We start from the raw sequence: 18231 nt of genomic DNA, 5'->3' as shown, positions 1-18231 counted from the left end.
GGGAGGAGGCCCTGCGGCAGGTGCCGGCCTGGGCGGCCTCCAGCCCTTAGCACTGAGGTGACTGGGGCTGGGGCTGCGGCTGCTCCCTGCTCTTTGCTCGCCCCCGCGTTGCCGCGTCCCACCGGCTGTCGCTGCCGCCCTTTGGCTTCCAGCGGGGACACTGCTGCGATGTGGCTCTATGGGAGGAGCCGGTCTCTTCCCGCAGGCAGTTTCGGGGGCACCGCGCTGGCCGTGCTGTCGCTGCCCGCCTGGAGGGAGGTGGGCTGAGTGCTGTGGGTGTGACACGCGGGTTCCGTCTCTCAGCCTTCGTCATATCTCCACAGGGACCGGCGTCTGGAGAAGTTCCCCAGCACCACGAGTGCTCCTGTGCCATGTGTCTGCCACAGCGGGCGACCAGCCCCGTCTGTAGTTAAGGTCAGAGATGTGCCTGCTTCTGAAGGGATGCGTCACCGAGGTGTTGTAGCCGGGGCGTTGCCGGGCTTCCAGGATCCATGCTGTGAGCGTTGTGGGGATTGCCGCCTGCCTGCCTGTGTGCTTGGGACGTGGGGAGCATGGAGCTGGTGGTTGCTGGCTCTGCAGGTCCTGGTGCACAGAGCCAGATCTGAGCGGGAAGGTAGACTATACACTGGTGTAAGTGTCGTGTCTTGGAAGCTGATCCTTGATGATCTGTTGGAAGAAAATGGTTCTGTGTGAAAGTGCAACCTCTGCCAAGGTGAGATTACAGGATAAAAGCCTGCATTACCTGGAGGTGTGTGGCTGCATCCTGCTGCTTTCTGGTTGAGTGAGGAGAAGCTTCAGAGATCCTGTGGTCGGGCAAAGTGTTTTAAAAATAGCCCTGGTTGGGAGACAATGAAACTGTAGAAAGTGTCTTCTGCAAAGCCAAATTCTTTAATCTCTGGCTTTTATGACATCTGCTTTAGTGGAATGGGTGGTGTGTGGGGAATTGTCTAAACCATTCAGGGGGTTTGTGTGAGATTGGAGAGGAATTGGTCACCGCTGGAAAGGCTTTAAAATAGAGAACGTTATCTAAGTGAAGCTATTTGTGGTCCTAGGTGTTAGCTTTCTGTGTCATAAAAATTGCATTGGGTTCCTAAAGCTGCTGATCAGATTACTGCTCAGCCTGGTGAATGTGCAGGCAAGCAGCCCTGTGATGGTTAATGGGCAAGATCCAGAAAGAAACACCACTGTAGGTGAGGGATGTAGTATGGAACTTCTGTAACTAAAATTCAGAAAGGAGCAGGACAGATTCCCCCTTTTGATCACTATTTGGGGCTCACCAAACAATGCTGTGTTTGTAAAACTTTGCTCCCTTTGTAGTATGCTGCAAAGTTCTGGGCTTGGTGTTGTGAACTATGTACTGGTGCACCAACCTTGTTAGCGCTGTTCTATAAAATGAAGTTTGATGAGAGTTCCATTTTAAGGCACTGGACTAGATCCTTTTGATCGCTGTCTGCAGAATCATATCAGAGTTCTTAGAAACTGGGATGTCTGTGGCTTCTGATAGCTTAGTCGTCACTGGAAATGTGCAATTAAAAGGGCAAACTTCCCTCTGCTGTGTCTGCCTGTTCCTCTTTTTGAGCCCTAGGAAGGAACAGTTGTGCAACACTGTGAGTGATTACAATTAAGAAAAGTGAGAAGGCCAGAAATATTTATTCGGTGGGAATGGAGCTTGCATCCTTGAGATGTGAGCTTTAGTCTTAGGGTGTTGAAGATGCAGATGTTTTAATGGCTTTTTACAGTACCAAAGACAAAAATGGGCACGGGGTATTTCAGGTGCAGCCTCATCATAGAAGTGAATTAATCTTGAGACGGAGTCTCAAAACTAGGTCACTTTGGTTTCTGTGTTACAGTAGAATTGTATGAATTTTCAAATAGGATTCACATGCTCCTTCCAGCCTCCATGACTTAGAAAACTCTCCAAAAGCAATGCAAACATCAGACTTTTTGCTTTTGCAGATGCCTTTCAGGCAAGCTGGAGGCCTGCAGAATTGCAGGACTGCTAACATTCAAGAACATAAACCCCAATATGCTTGGTAGGCTACTTGACTTTGGGAGGTGAGGGGGGACTTTGAATCACTTACGGCCTTGCCTGCAGTGTCATGATCTTTTTTACATTAATTTGGAGGGGATTCTGTTCTCTCTGCTGCTGGGGGAAGGATGCTTGGGACTTTTTCCTCGCACAGCGAAAGTTTTTACAGCTACTCTAGTAATTCAAGAAACTGCTCTGGTAGTTTCTGTGATGGGGAATCTGCCTGTGCCCTTATTGTTGTCTGTGAAAGCTTCACTTTTCAACTTGCCACCCAGGTGGCAATTAGTAGCCCCTGCTTACAGCTGATGATCAGATTCTGACAACGATCCAGATGGATAAGTACCTCCTGAGCGGTATTCAGCAGCAGTTTTTGAGGAAGTTATGTTCAGTAAGGCGGCCATTGAGATGCTTTAAGCAGTGACGTTATTTTCATCTGCTTTTAGAGAGCTTTAGGGCTGGTTGATTCTTAGAAGGAAGACTTAGGGGTTTATGAAAGTGCCCTTTATCATAGAATCATAGAATGGCCTGGGTTGAAAAGGACAACAATCAGTTAGTTTCAACTCCCCTGCTATGTGCAGGATCGCCAGCCACCAGACCAGGCTGCCCAGAGCCACATCCAGCCTGGCCTTGAATGCCTCCAGGGATGGGGCATCCACAACCTCCTTGGGCAACCTGTTCCAGTGTGTCACCACCCTCTTTGCGTTATCTGTACTCTGACAACGGGACTTGTGAGATATGTGGATAGCTTTGGGATGTTTATTCATGCTGGAACAGATTCTTCTCGAGTAAATCAAACTTTTAATTTGAAGCTTTGTGTGGGTATCTTCTTTATTCTGCACTGTACATACATGATAATGGCATTCAAGTCCATGTCTGCCAAAACAAACATGCAGGGCATGTTTTTCATGGTGGTGGGAATGTCTATAATACTTGAGTTAGAACTACATTCCTTCAGCTTCAAGCTAACACTTGGTGGCTTTACTTTTTCTGAAGAGAAATCTGAGGGAAAAACCTTAAAAACCTCCCTGGAGCAGAATCTATCTATCTAGCTGTGAGCTTTTAAATGTGAAGAAATGGGAGTTAAGGAAAAAATGGGAAAAGTTTGTCCAGTGGAAACCTGAACACCTAAATCTCACTCTGCTCTCTGATAGTACAACATGCATCCTGTCTCCTCTGAGTGCAATTGCTCTACGTATGATTCTGTAGTACAAGATGCTAAGCACTCTTCTAATCCTGCTGGCTTGTTTGAGTGCCTGAGTTTGTCATGTGGTGCCTGGCATATGGATCCAAATGCATTATGAAACTAACATACCCTTAACTGGTCTGCTGGAGAAGGCAATTAACTGTTTGCAGTGCTATTGCAGGCTTTGAAGGAGCCACATACAGTGAAGTAGAATGTCCTAGCATAAAACATACACAAAATTTGAGTTTGAATGCAGAACAGAATACTGCTGTACCTTGATGATTTTGAATGAAATTCCTACTGAGCATTGGGGAGGAAAAAATGTGCCCCCTATTTTCAACCATTTATTTCTTCATTTCCATTCTTTTCCTTCTTCCTTGTTACCTTTTCTTCTGCCCCATCCAGTGAGAGGAGTCCAGGTCCCTTACCTCTTACACCTGATGCACTTGAAAAGATGACAAGATAAAAGATTAAATTAAAAAAGAAAGCAGATTATCTTCACCTTCCTTGCAGCAAGAGTAGAAAATCTGCATTGCAAGCAGAGTGTAGGGAGTTTTGCTGTGTGTTTTTAACCCCCAAGCTTCCAGTTTGCCCGTAGGGGTGGGAGGGCACTGATGGCCCCCTGCAGGATTCTTGTTTGCTGCCCTTACTGCTGCGATGCCTGACTTGGTGCAGTTTGTTGACATGTGAGATGGGAAGGTTTGCTTGAAGCACCTAAACAGTGAGGCTGTTGTGTTACTGAAGAGCTTAGAACTACACTTGCAGAGCGAGAGACTTGCTTATGCTGAGTTTGTTGCTGTGAGATTTTCTTCCTCTTGTAGCGATGCGGTGAGATGATTTTATCCAGTGCTTATAGATGCAGGATGTAGGTATAGGAGTAATTAACTAGTCAATAGTACCATAAATGTGTAGGTGCTCTAAGCCTTTGCTGTGTCTTTCTTGTGTACCTTCTGTTTGGTTTATTGGCCTAGAGGGATGGTGCATAGCACAGACCTGCGGGGTATCCTGAGCTCAGATGCAGGCAGACTGAATCCTGTACTGGATAATAGGAAGAAGTGGCAAAATTCAGTATCTTGCATGGTGTTCTTGCAGTAAGTGCCATAAAAAGGGCAGGTTGCTATGGATAAAAACTTGAAGCACGTTTCTCCCCAGAACGTTTTTCTCAGATTTCTTATGTATAAAGTTGGAATTCACACAGCTCTGCATCTTTCACGAAGAAAAATAAAAATTATTTGGCACAGTTTCTGTAACATGCTTGCTGTGTTTACAGCTGTAGGTAAAGCCTCAATGTGGTTTTAGAATATAGATGCCAGCTCAGAAGTCTGAGCCTCTGGAGGCTTGCTTTTTCCCCATGTGATCTGCCAAATGATCTTGCAAAGCTCTGCTATTTTCTCTCGTGGGAAATTAACTATTTCGCTTCCCTTAACACAGGAGCAAGTCACATGCTTTTTTTGAGTTTGCAGTATCTCAGTCAGCCTACGACCGTCCTAAATAAAGAAATTCCTATCTTCTGTTACCTCGCATACTGTATTACTGGATTGTATCAGAAGTGTTTTTCATCCAAATTCAACCCAGGCTGGATGTGACTCTGGGCAGCCTGGTCTGGTGGTTGGTGACCCTGCACATAGCCGGGGAGTTGAAACTAAGTGATCATTGTGGTCCTTTTCAACCCAGGCCATTTTGATTCTATCTTGTAACTTCTCTTTATGCACACTTCTCTTTGGCACATCCAAAATGGATATTCTTTCCTTGCTGAAATTTAGCTCAGATGTCACTCTTTGAAATTCGGAGCAGTCAATGAACTCAGTGCAGCTCTCCATTGCTAACTGACTCAGGAGCAGTAAGTGGACAGCTTTGCTGCTTGCTTGCAGCAGGACGCAAAACAAGACCTCTTTTGGAAGCGCATTGGCTGAAGAATGTCTGCCTCAGCTCTTCTTCTCTCCATGGAGGTGCCCAAAGCCAGGCTGAATGATGCCCTGTGCAGCCTGAGCTGATGGGAGGCAGCCAGCCCATGGGCAGGCATAGGGCTGGGGGAGCTTTTAAGGTCCCTTCCAACCTCAGCCATTCTATGATTCTGTGAAGTGGAGAAGTTTTTCTAGCCCAGCAGTCTGTATGTTGTGTTCCAGGCTCTTCCCTGCTGAGATGATCTGTCTTTTAAAAGGTGCAAGTGCATCACCTCTCTGCCAGACCGAACCTTTTACACTATAGTTCTCCTCTTGTTACTGTGCTGTCTCATTCTGTTGTTTGTCACCATCTCCATGGCATTCAAGCGTCTGCTAGTGACAACCGCTTCAGTAAATGAGAGCATTCAACTATGAACCTCAGCCTCTGTACTTAGAGGGATGGCGTGGCTGTGGTCCCTGGTCAGCGGAAATGAAAGTTCCAATTTGCTCTATTGAATGGTGGGTTGGCTTATTCCTCAAAAGAAAGCAAAGAAGCAGCAATTTGTGACTTCTGTTACACTGTGGTGGATGCTCTTCCCTGCGCAGAATGTATGGAAAGAAGTGACAGATTTCTTCAATGACAGATTCTCTATATGAATGCTACGCGATTGCTCTTCTACTCACCTTTGCCATTTTCACTTATTTTCCAGTAGAAAGAGGCTACTTGCTCTTTCAAGTCCTCCATCCGAGGTTAATATGAGGCAAAAACCACTTGGCACACGAACAATGAAGAGCACAGGGAGAGAGAGCTGCTTTTCCTGAGATGTCTGTGTTCTAAAATGGGAAAGAGTCCAGCTTTCCTCGAACCTCAGTGACATGAGTGGGGTGCAGGGCAGAATGCCCTCACAGAACTGTGCCGGTAGAACTCCACTTTGCAGGAAGCCCTGTTATTCTTTCACCAGAATCCCTTTCCCCTCTGAATTTCCTACTTTTCCCTGGTTCAGTACTGTGCTTTTGGAAACAAGTCTATTTCCCTGTTGGTTTTTGGGGACAGAAGAAAAAGGAAGATGTCTTCTTTCCAGCTCTCTAAGAGCAAACCTTTCGGAGTACCTCAGGAGCCACCATCAGTTTTAACTCAGTGGGAAACTGGGACATTCGCAAATGGAGAGCTGCCCTGGATGCCTCCAGATTGTCCTAGCTTAGAAGAGGCTGAGAGAAAGCTCTTAGCTGGGTGCATGTAGTTGATTAGTTAATTGTTTATCTTCTTTTTTATAGGACTCCAGCTCTCTGCTGGTGGAAAAGGGGATTTATCAATTCTTTGAGGCCTTGCTCTCACTTTGGATAAAGGTGGAGGAGTTAGTGCAGGCCGTTTTTGGGGTGGGAACCATACAGGGTGCTGCAGAAAGGGCTCATTCTCCTATGAAGGGGTGGCTGAGAAGGTGTTGTATCTCAAGTGCCTCACAGCGGCTTCCTGCTGCTCCTATTTACAGAGTTGGTGAATTGGGAGTGTGTGGCATATGAGCTCTGTGCAAATGCTGGAAGTGTCAGCTGTGTTTAATTAGTGCCAGTGAAGGGAGGTGTGTGAGCTCGTTGAGGGAGGGGTGGGTGGGAAGCCTGAAAATCCTCTGTGAGGTGGGCAGCAGGTATTTGGAGAAAGGAGAGATGAGAGATGGCTAGGCGCGCTTTTGCAGTTCTGTAACCAAGTGTGCAGGTTTGCTGGACGTGCATTTGTGCCGGCCCTGAGTGGCTGGACTTGCACTGAAGGGAAAAAACAACACAAACCATGCTCTTCACAGTGTGGGAAACATTCATGTCCCTGATTATCCTGATTCCTCAACTATTTGCTGCTTGGAATGTCGTGAAAGCCTCCTGTTAGGAACTCTGAGGTTGGTGAAATCTTTATTCTTTGGGACGCACCATGTGTATTTTGTGATGAACTACTCTGACCGGGACCCAAGAAGATGGTATTACTTCAGCAATAGTGTTTTTCCTTCTAGTGGAAGCAGTAAAGAGCGGTAAATTGAGCGTGCTGCTGTGTGCCGTTCATCTGACCCAGAGCTTGTCTGGTTCTTTATTCTCCTGTACCCTTTGTGCCTGTGGGTATGGAGGAGCTTGGGGTGGTTGGGCGACGTTAAATGCAAGTCTCAGACAGCAGACGTTTGTGGGGACAGAGATTAATGAACAAAGTGTTCAGTATCGAGGGCAAGAAGAGGAAATGAGGCTTTGTGGGACTTTAACTTCTGGCATGACGCTTAATGAAAGTCTGTTAAGAAGTTGTTCTGTATTTTGAGGCTGTGCTGCAGAACCGGGGAGGTGAAATAACAGATCTGTTCTGAGGTATTAATGCTATTAATGACTGGTCTCTCAGAAATATTTCTTGTGTTAAGAGGGTAGAAGGAAATTCACTGTATCCTCTGAAATGAGAGCGTGCACATTCATATAAAGTAAGATGTATGACATCTCCTGGGTGCATGGGTGCTTCTGTTAGCTCCCCAGACTGAGGCAGGTTGCATGGGTGAGCAGGGGAGAAGATGGAGTTGCTTAAGGGAATGTGGAAGTTGGCGGCACTGCGTATCTTGTTCTCTGAGCTCATTATCCTCTAAGACACTAATGATGTTCAATTAACAAGCCAATGGCCTTTATGTCCCAAGATGCCATAATATTTATCCTCTGAAAACTTTTGCTTTTCCAGTTGCTTCTCTAGCTAACTCTAGCTAACTAATTTGTTATAGACAGAAGACGACTTGACATCAGTGTAATGGATGGGTTTTTAATTGAACAGAAGATGGCAAAAGACAGAAGGCTCTTGTCTTGCTTCCCACCTAACTGTGTGTGCAAGGAATGAGACCTCACCTGTGTGATCACAGCAATAGGTGGGAAGGCATGCTTTTTGGAACATAACAGAGTTAAGCAGAATGGGGAGAAATGGTACTTGTTGCTTTTGCTTGCATTTTATGTAGCTGCTCTGTATATCGTGGTCATGAAATGAATTTCTTTTGAGTGCAAATGCAGAAAAGGATGTGGCTAAAGGAATCAGGAACCTTTTCACTTCAAATTATCTGATTTATGACATGAAAACTGCCATGTTCACGTAGATTTGTTTTGCAAACTGTTCAACTGGAAGTTACCTGGTGTTATGCCAGAACACTCCCTTTGGCGAGCGTGAGAAAATACAGCTCTTCAGCCTCTGGTCTAAACCATGAGGGCTAAACACTCCTGAAGAAAGAGCAAGTTGAACTTTCAGTACTTTCAACAGGCTTCATTTGTCTAACACACTTGATTTCCTTCCTCAAATATTAAACCTTTTGGGTGGAGAGTGTGAGCGAACCCCCTGATCCTTTTCCTGGTGTGGACTACTTGGTCATGCCAATGTGCTCACAGCTTTTGCTTTGACAGGAGGAGCTGCAGATTGGTCTCCTGCTGCTGGAAGTGCCAGACTCCCACTGGGCAGTGCCGGAGGGCACCATGCTGGGACTCTTGCTCATCACAGCCCAGAGAACCAGGAGATCCTGCATTGCAACAACGTGCCTGCTGGCTTCCTTGTGCTTTAGGTGAAGGTTGTGATGGTTGCTTAGCAGCCTTGCACCCACCCAACTACCTCTCTACAGGAGTTTTCCTGAAGCGGGTGCTTGATAATGAAGTTTTTGTTTAAATTCTACCTCTTTGGAGAGGTAAAAATGGCAGGTGCCAAATAATCAAGGAGGATAAGAGAAAGGTCTTTGACTCAGTGACCCTCCCTTTCTGGAGGGAACAAGAGTGGAAGAGATGTGTTATCTTTAGCTCTTCTTCAAATATGCATAATGTTCCTGCTGCAGAGAAGCAAGGCTACCAAGACTTCATCTGATATTTCTGCTATTGGGAGAAGAGATGAGGTTGGAAGCAGTTGTGGCTGTTAGGTTCCTATGGGAACAGAGAGGATATGCAAGGGCTTGAGTTCTCAAATCTAAGGGGATTTGTCAAGAAAGGTGGGGAAAAGATTGCATCTTTGATTGGAGTGGGAAACAAGCATAATGCATCCTCCCCCTAGCCATAGTATTTCTTTGCTGAAGAGATGGGATTTTGTGCAGTGTCCTCAAGGCTGCCTCGCTGGCTCATGGCCGCAGAGTTAATTACAAGCTGGACAAGGAGATGCATGAGCCTGCCCTGCTGCTGTTTCCTAAGTCAGCAGCTCAGTGCCCTTAGCGTGTGGGGGGCAGCAGAAAGGCTGCATATTTCTGCTGGGTGAGAACTCAGGCACCCCACGAAGGAGTGGTGCTTGGGAAGCAAGGTTAGCAACCTGGTCTGAATGAATGTTCCACATGAAATACTTCTGATTCAACTTCTACCTCTACACTTAAAGCAGAGCTCATGTTCAGGGCAGAGATGGCTGTTTGGTGTCCACTGTAGTGAGCTGCTGCCTATTGTTCAAAATGCAGGACTATGCCATGCTCCTGTCCTTTCTCATGCTGTTTTTCAGCTCAGTTCAGTGCAAGGCTTGCACCTGCTTGGGGGCAATGCCTTCCTGGCTTCTGCTCAGCACCAATGGCTCTTTTAGAGAGAGAATTTGGTGGCTTTTGCAGTTTGTCACAGTAGCTGAAGGCTCAGGGAAAGAAGGCGTTTGGATATTAAAATGGATCCTTTTATGTGAGTAAAACCCATCATTTTGCACTTACAAAGTGCACTTTGATGTTGCTTTCACACATGCGTAATTTTTGAGCTGCACATCCTGGTTCTTTGACCTGTAGCAAAGTCAACACAATTTGGCCCGTGACCAAAGGCAGTGGCGTGGCTCACACCTGGCTCTGAGCTGCAGGGGAGTGCAGGGGTGTTCACTCCTCTGTGCTCAATGGGAACGATATCATTTCCTTTTAGTCCTTATGCTTTATGTTTTATTTGCACAATAAAAAGCAATTTGAGTTAAGTTATGTGTACAGAAAAGGTTTTGAGTGGTTCATTTAAAGGATAGCTCTGCCTTCTCTGCAACCTTATGCTAAGGGCACCTACTGAAGACTTGGAGCTATTTAAAGAACGTGACTTCAGCTTCCGGGTGGAGGGAGGAAAAACCCATCCTAAAAATACTGTTCTTAACTGCGACAATCAGCAGCAAATCTTGTCAGATTGCACTGAAGCTGACATGTCCTGAAGCTGTAGGCACTTGAAGGAAAATTGGAGGTGGCTGTGTGCTTGTGGCACCTGCTCTGGTGTCTGGCAGGGGTAGATGGCACGGGGTCACCACAGCCCTGCTGGCAGCGTGAGCAGAACTTGATGCCTGGGTGCTGTGTTAAGGTGGCTGGCTGCTGCTGACTCAATCATTGACTTCTTTCCTTCCCTCCTCCTGATGTTTTATTTCTGGATTCTTTGACTTCTGTCCTGAGAAAATTACTGTTTTCTAACTCTTATCCAACCAACGGTATTGGAAGGTTTACCCTATAACCTAACACGTCTTAGAAACCAAATCTTCTGCTTCTTTCCTATATGGAAATGCATACACTTCCTATTTTCTTCTGTTTGTTCTCTTCCTGGGTAGTTAGGGGAAAGAATGGGAGTACGAGGGGTGAGGAAGGAGAGGGGAGAAGGCATGTGTAGCTGTCCATGTTGCAAACTGATGTGTGTATGTGGAAATGTGCTGGGGTCATTCTGGTGTCCTTTATATACTTTTTTCCTTCTCCAGATTAACTTCACTCTGGCGGCTGGAGCATCCTTAAAGTTTCAGTGGTGCCAGGAGAGATCATTGAGCTGTCAGTGAATTATTTATGGCATCATTCTACCAGTAGTTTTGTTCGAGAGTGATCATTTTGGCCTACTGGTGTGACTCTCTCAACTGAATGTTTTGAATGTTGTGCATCCTAAGATGTACAAAATAATTGGGTGTTCATATGAATAGTGACGCTAATATGTAGAAATGAGTTGTTAATTCTCTTGCTTCCAACCATAAACTGATCACTAACTGGTTCTGATGATGATTTCCCCATGCAGTGAAGTTACTACAGTATTTTGCACCTCAGTGCTACTGCAAGTTTCAAAGAAAGAAAGGAGTGGAAAACTGAGCTGCCTGATAGCTCCCTGCAGCTAAACAGAGGGAAGAGACTGAAGAGAAGCAAGCATGTTCTCCTAAGGTCACCACAATTTGGCAGTCCGATGCCAGAAGCCCAGGTATTTGACTAGAGGAAGGAACATGAAGAGCTGTGAGAACATACCTGGCATCCAGCTGCAGTTGTCCTGTGATCTGTTGGTGAGTGCTGAGGAGATCCCCTGTTCAGAGTTTGTGATTACAGTCCTATTTTGGGAAAAGAATTGGAGCCATCTGACAAGATGATGATCTTCTGCAGTTGTTGTGATGTCATACACACAGATCTCATTTTGAGTCAAAGCTGTTGTGGTTCGCCGGTGCTGTGGGCTAGGCTTGGTGGTCTCTGAGATCTGTGCAGAGTTTAAATTGAGCAAAATGTTTCTGCAAGAATGCAGACATAACTCCTGTAATTACTGTGCAGAAAGTACAGTACTGGAAATGCTTTCCCACGTTGCCCAGAAAAGAACTTGGCTTGATTGTTTGCCTGCTTTCAGAATTTAAGTGCCAGAAATTGAAGAACGAAGTAACACAGGATTATGTGATGCAGGAGGTTACAGACCTGAGCTAGGCTTTTGCCTGATACTTAGGTGCTTGATTATGCATTAATCACTTGGGTTAACTGCCATATAATACTGTTTTGAGGCCTTTGAGCTCTCATCAAGGATGAGGATCTGAATCGTGCTGTAACTGGAAAAGGTGAACTAAAACTTTTTAAGCTTTGAAAATTCACTTTCAACAAAGGTGAAAGTTGCCAAACTACAGGTCTTGTGTTCATGTTCTATTTTAAGATGATTGCAGCATTCCCACCAAGGCACTTAATTCTGATGCCCAACTGAAAAGCTTGAAATGAGTGAACACTTCATGGTTAATTGTACTGTAGTTAAAGGAGACGGAAAGAAAGTCCACACTTAAATAAATTCTGCAGAAGACATTGCCACAAAGGCACTAAAATTTAATTACAGGGATAATGATATATTGCCTACAGCAGGAGAGGAAAAAGTACTTTCTTGTCTAATGGTCTAAATCTGTTTTTTTCTGTCTTGGCTCAGAGCCAATCACTTGTCCTGGAATATATCTGAATAAACAGCTTTTTTTTCTTCCCCCTTATAATCCTGTTTGGGTTATAAATTGGAGTGTGAAGACTCATTTAGCATTTGGAATTATCATCTGCTAGGCTACAAGAAAGGGTCTTCTTGCAGAAATAATTTGTGAATGCGTCCTTTTTCAGAGAGCTGCTAAAATCATGGCCCTGCCCATTCTGTGGGGATAAACCCTTCTCCTCTGGTAAGTTCTGCAGGAAGATTAGGGATCAATTTCTGTCCTTTATCACTGATAGAGAAGTGAAGTTGCTGCTTTCCTTTGTTTTGCTAAAACTGCTGATTTACTGATGTTTTGAGGATGACCTTGCTGATTTCCTTCAGGGAAGATGACATTTTCCTCGTTGAATTGTGACCTGGACTCCAGTGACAGCTTTAGGATGAGCACATTATTGGAAAAGAACAATACAACAGAGCCAACTGTGGCCTTGGGAGGTGTCTTTTCAGTAGGCTGTGTAGTTGCGTGCCAGGCAAGCTGTGCAGCTGAGCTGTGTAGTCTGACATATCTCTTCGTATTATTTGCTCACAGATAAGGTGGCCAATCTCGTTCCTTTCTCTTTTGGAGTTCACTGCCTCAGTCTGATGACATTTAGATGAAGCTTGTAACTAAATTCTATCTGCTTCTCTCTGGCAGGGAGAAGATAACCTAGCTTCTGTCCCAGTCCCTCTTTTGTGATCTCTGATCCCTTTCATTTTATTTCCATGCTTCTCTATATTTTAGTAACCTTGCTTTTGATTTATGTTCTGACGAGTGTCCTGCTGCTTTTATGTACCTCCCACAGTAGTCCTAAGTCTGCACCACCAGGGTTGGTGCACTCCCATGCTTCCTGTGCTGTATTAGCATGGGGAAGAATTATTTCTGATTTCCTTTTGTACATACAGCTTGTTGTTAGCCACAGTTGTAGTCCTTGTTGAGCGGTTCATGTCTGTACAACTGCTTGAAGCCAAAGAATGTTCTGTCAGAGAATTCCTGCTGTAGCTCCCCTCTCCTCCAGTCCTCAAATGAAATAGCTCATGGCATGATGTTCTTCCAGGTGCAAGGAGAGTCAATTGGGAAGTGCTCTGACAGTGGATTTATGCAAGAGCTGCATGAAGTAGAACAGAGAGGTGCAGATGGGTGATATGTGAAGGAGACAGGCATCTGAAAAACATGGGAGCACTAATTTGGCACATTCTGAGCAAATATGAGATACCCTCCCTGAAGACAAGACTATGTGGCTGTGCTGCCTGCAGCACTGAGCTGTCAGGTTTGGGGAGCAGAGGACGAGATGGTAGTGAGCTGTTCCAAATCCAGGGTCTGTAGTGATAAATTAATTGTCAAATGAACCAGTCACGTTCTACTATTCCCAAATTGTTTGGCTCTTTCCTTTGGATTAGAAATATCAGTATATATAGGCTAGAATGACCTTACCACTTTTTGTTTGTTTGTTTGTAACCTGCAGATAAGAAGGGACGGAAGAAGTCTACATAAGCTCTGTGGCAACAGGAACCAAGAATCACAGAATGGTTGGGTTGGAAGGGGCCTTAAAACCCATCCTGCCATAGCCCCTGCTGTAGGCTAGTTGTCCCATGCTGCCCAGGGCCCCATCCAGCCTGGCCTTGGGCATCTCTGGGAATGGAGCACCCACAGCTTCTACAGTTGGTCTTCTGGGCTGCAGATGGGCACTGCTGGCTCACATCCACTGTTCTGTCCACTAGGACCCCCATGTCCTTCTCTGCAGGGCTGCTCTCACGTTCTTCTCCCAGTCTGCACACACATCTGGGATTGCCTCAACCCAAATGCAGCATTTTGCACTTGGCCTTGTTGAACCTTGTTAAATTCCCATGGGCCCATATGGAACTGAGTTATCTCATTAAATAGCAGGAATGATTTCTTTGCTTCTCCTCTGACTGTCACTGGGAAGGGGGTACTCATGAGGCCAGAGTGTCTGCACTGTGGAGCTGCCAGAAGGGCCCAGTCACCAGGGCTGGGCTTTAGGAGCAGATCTGTTGGAGACTCTATCTGAAGAGAAAAGGGCTTTTAGCTCTGGGTTATGGAAAGTACTTATAAAGATATGTACATGCATCTGTTAAATGTGACTTGGTTATGACTTAAATGTAATGCAAGATCAGAGAAACCTGGGCTTGATTCGCCCTTGCTTACATAAGCAAAATGGAAATAGACTTATTGCCTTCTCACACACATCCAAAGCTGAGATTCAAGAGGAGTTAAGCTACTTGAGCACGGCAGAATTCCATGCCAGCTTTGTTCTGTCTTCCTGTGTCACTGGGGCAACACTGGGAAGCCAAGTTTTTAAGACAAAAAGGAAGCTGTCGATCTGCTTGGGCACAGAGGTGTGGGACTCACACTGTCATTGCTTTCTCCTGCCTCTTGCATGCATGTGACTTTGACATCTTTATCTGCATTACCAGCTGGAGGAAGTGGCAGGAGAGAAACTGCCTTGCTTTCATTTCCCCTGAGCCTGAAAGTGGGGCATCACTTCCTAAACCAGAAGAGGGCTGGAGCTGTGTCCAGTGAGCTGTGCAGCACTCCACAGTGATTTCCTTCAGGTTCCTGATGGACAAAGCCCTGGGGCTAGAGAACAGCTGTAAGCAGCTGGAAGGAGGAGCCCTGTTGGGGTACTCCAGGGCATGTTAGCAACAAAAACATGGAGAAAGAGATGGAGAGCTGCAAAGCAGTGCAATTAAGGGAAACCACAGTAAATGTGGAGTCTGAAAAAGGAAAAGGAGTAAGAGAATGACAGCATAATGGGGGAGTGGGTTGCCAGAAGAGAGAAATGCATAAAATCTGCAAGCAAGAGAGGCTTTCAGCAGGCAGTGTGGATATGTATGTGAACAGGTCAGCTGCTGCCTCTGGAGCTGGGGGCCAACCTGTGGGGTCTGTGAGGTGCTGGGAGCTGGGATCCTGCATGCTGAGCCCTGCAGGGCATTATTTATAGCAGCAGGAAAAGTTTGCTCAAGCTGTCATTTGTGTGAGCTGCAGTCTAGCTCTCTCTCCCTCCTGCTCTTGCTTTCTTCAGATTTTCACTGTAATTAGCACGCCTTACATGAGCCAGGTCAGGGCTGGCAGCTTTCTTTAGAAGCCTGTGTTCTCCAAGCAGAAATAAGGAAATATTTTTTTCTTCTGGGAATACTTAACCCGATCCTTTGTTTTATTTCAAGATTGTTCTCATGCACTGAGATGGTGGCCATGTGGAGGGAGAAGCACGGATCCCCTCTGAAGTTGCAGCGACAGAAGCCTGTGTCTGAAAATGCAGTCAGGCTTTCAAGGTTCCCTTTGAGCTTTTATGCAATAGAAAAATCTTCTAGGGATTCTCATCCATACTGATAGGGGCTGGTTGGGGATGAGAACAGCCTGTTAGTCAGTGTAAAGCTGTTCTGCTGTCACTTACCTCAAAAGCCTCTTTCCTTTAGCATCTGAAAAGCTTCCTTTTGAGCACACCCAGCAATGGACTGAGAAGAGCAGAGGGTCAGTATTTGAACATGGACAGTCAGTTGCTGTGTTTCAGCATATCTATGATGTGATATGGCTGCCATAATTCAAGGGAAGGAGATTTACAAGCTGAAATTCACAATTCTGGTATGGGATTTTAGGAAATATGATGCATTTCTGCTTTGCAGGATGTACATTAAAGGTAGTCAGTGCTGTGCTGGCCCTTATGTTGGTAACAATGCTCAGCAGCACAGATGAAGTCTTGCCAGAGAGAGCTCGTTTATTTGGTGTCTGATCATTAGTTTGTTAAAGTTCCAGTGTGAGCATTCAAAGGAAATTGAATCTGTTTGTGATATGAGCACATGGCCTGGCTTGGCACCAAGGGGAGCCTGCCTCTGGTCCTCTGGGTGTTAGGAATGGATTACATTTCACGAGATCCTGTTGGAAAAAAATGGACTCACCGTTTTGGTAGCTTTTGATATTATTTGTGTGAAGCCGGAGTAATATTGAGGTGGGGGAATGATAGCAATAGAGAGCTAGCTTTCTATGCAAGACTTTTATTGAATGTGCTTGCAAGAATAACTGATGTTTCTGCTCACAACATATCCCAAGTGTAGATTAATGCTCAGTGAAGGCTCTGAGAAATCCAGAATTGTGGGCAAGAAAGAGAAGAGATCAAATTGATAAGGGTACAAGACACGCTCTGTGTAGGAACAAGCTATTAGAAGGTGGGAACCTGGGAAGGATGAATCCTGGGACAGTTTGGGGCAGAACAGGAGCAGTCAGACATGCATTTGCAATGAAATACAGAGGGTGTTTTTCAAAGAACTTGTCATAGCACATGAGATTTCTCCCTTTTTAAAACACTACGGAATAATGGCTCCCTTGAATAGCGTGTTGGGGTCTATTTCCTGGGAATTTTATCCAAGCTCTGGGATAAAAAGGATTGGGTACCTTGAGAGACTGGTGGAAGGGATAGCATGGTTTTGGAGTCATTTGTGAAAGCACAGTGAGATAGGCTAACAGCTTTCCTGGGGCCATTAATGAGAGTAGAGGAAAAAGCCTGCGGAAGGGCAATGTGCTGAGAGTTGTAAGAAGCAAACCTTAGTGATGAATGACAGGGAGGAGCAGTGAGAGCTTAATTGTTTGAGTCAGTTCCAACAATCAAAGGAGAACTCCTAAGTTCAGATCTCACCCTGGGTGACTTAAGGACTGGATGGAACACTCACACCTTTAGGATGCTTAGCAGTCAGTCCTTTGCTCAGGGGCCTGGTGCTGCCCTGCTGCTTCTGGGGAGGGGAGCAGGAGGTGGTGCTCACCACGCTGTTTTTGAGTTTGGCACTGGTCTTCCTTTCTCCCACTTCTTTCACTTTTCTCTTATTTTGGCAGTGGTGGTCCATTCAGCTCCTGTAGAATGACTGGTGTCTTTCCCTGGAATGTGAGTCATCCTCTAGGGAATTCCTGAAGCAGTGAGTCAAGTTATTGGGAAAACTTTGCCCACTAGCGTGAAATAGGAATCCAGAGAGCCTGTGGTATGGTAGAAAGGCAATCCTTTTCAGTGTGGCTGGAGTTGTCCTTCCTTCCCAAAGACAGTCACTTCAAGATGAGCTGCAGCAGGGAAACATCACTGAATTTATTTATTTTCACCTTGAAACATGCTGCTCCTGATTTTTCCTCCTATTTTTGAAGGTGGCTGATCTGATAATCATTCTAGATGAATGGAGGAAAGCTGACAGATATTTGTCAGGATTTTAGTGAAAAACAGGTTGCTTAAAGAAACAAGGCTGGCAGATAGACATCACTCAATTGCACCTGATATATTCCTTCACCATTCACCACTTCACCTCACCCTGGCTGAATTAACCCAGCTCTGGTTGTTTTTCCAATGTGCAAATTAATAGTTGTGTCCTTTGCAGCCATGAATTAATTCTGAATACAGCAATGGCAACAGAATCCAAAGAACTTAAATCCCCAATGTTGGTTGGCTCTAGGAAAAATTAACTATTGTAACTTATATGCAAGCATGGTTTGGCCATGGTTGTGCTTGCTTTGCCTGCAGATGCCAGATTGGGATGCCTGGCTGTTCAGCAGACCTGTGTTGGCTCTTCCTAGCAATAACTTCCAGCATCCTTTTCTTCCCCATTGAAGCCAAGCTTTTCTCATCACTGGTTGCTTGCTATTAAACATTAGTAGGCTTTATTACTCTGTAGAACAGTGAGTTCTATTTGAAATACAAAATTAGTTTCACTTTTCAATACTTTTTTTTTTTCCCCCTAGCAACTTGGTCATTATTTTTGCTCAAGCTTGAAATTGCAGAAAGCTCAGATTGTGGGCTTTGCTAGCACAGAATGTAGGTGGTTGCAGATATGTCGCCATTGATACACCAATTGGGTGTTGTTTTTAACTAAATTAATGTCAGCAGTCTCAGATTGTGCTCTTTCTCCACTCCTAGGCTTTCAGTAGAGTGGCTCATTTTTAGGTAAGGCTATCTGTTGACTTATGCCGTTTCTTGACCTGTTATGAAGACTTAATTTTCTGACAGGTCTGAAGTTTGGAG

The 18231-nt window shown here is 45.3% G+C and overlaps 1 protein-coding gene across 9 annotated transcripts in view; it reads left to right on the top strand.

The window, feature by feature from the left end:
- LOC104910947 (sn1-specific diacylglycerol lipase alpha-like) overlaps positions 1-18231 on the top strand; it is a 31867-nt gene continuing 13636 nt past the window's right edge. Inside the window, exons 1-4 of one of the 9 annotated variants that reach the window (XM_010710780.3) lie at positions 1-57; positions 324-414; positions 11051-11306; positions 12373-12428. The gene's annotated coding sequence lies outside the window, so the exon portion shown is untranslated. The other 8 variants (XM_010710782.3, XM_010710781.3, XM_010710779.3 and 5 more) reach the window with 8 other exon arrangements.

Source organism: Meleagris gallopavo, chromosome 5, assembly GCF_000146605.3.
Source record: "Meleagris gallopavo isolate NT-WF06-2002-E0010 breed Aviagen turkey brand Nicholas breeding stock chromosome 5, Turkey_5.1, whole genome shotgun sequence".
In the NCBI taxonomy this organism is placed as follows: Eukaryota; Metazoa; Chordata; class Aves; order Galliformes; family Phasianidae; genus Meleagris; species Meleagris gallopavo.
This window is presented reverse-complemented; position numbering and strand designations above follow the sequence as displayed.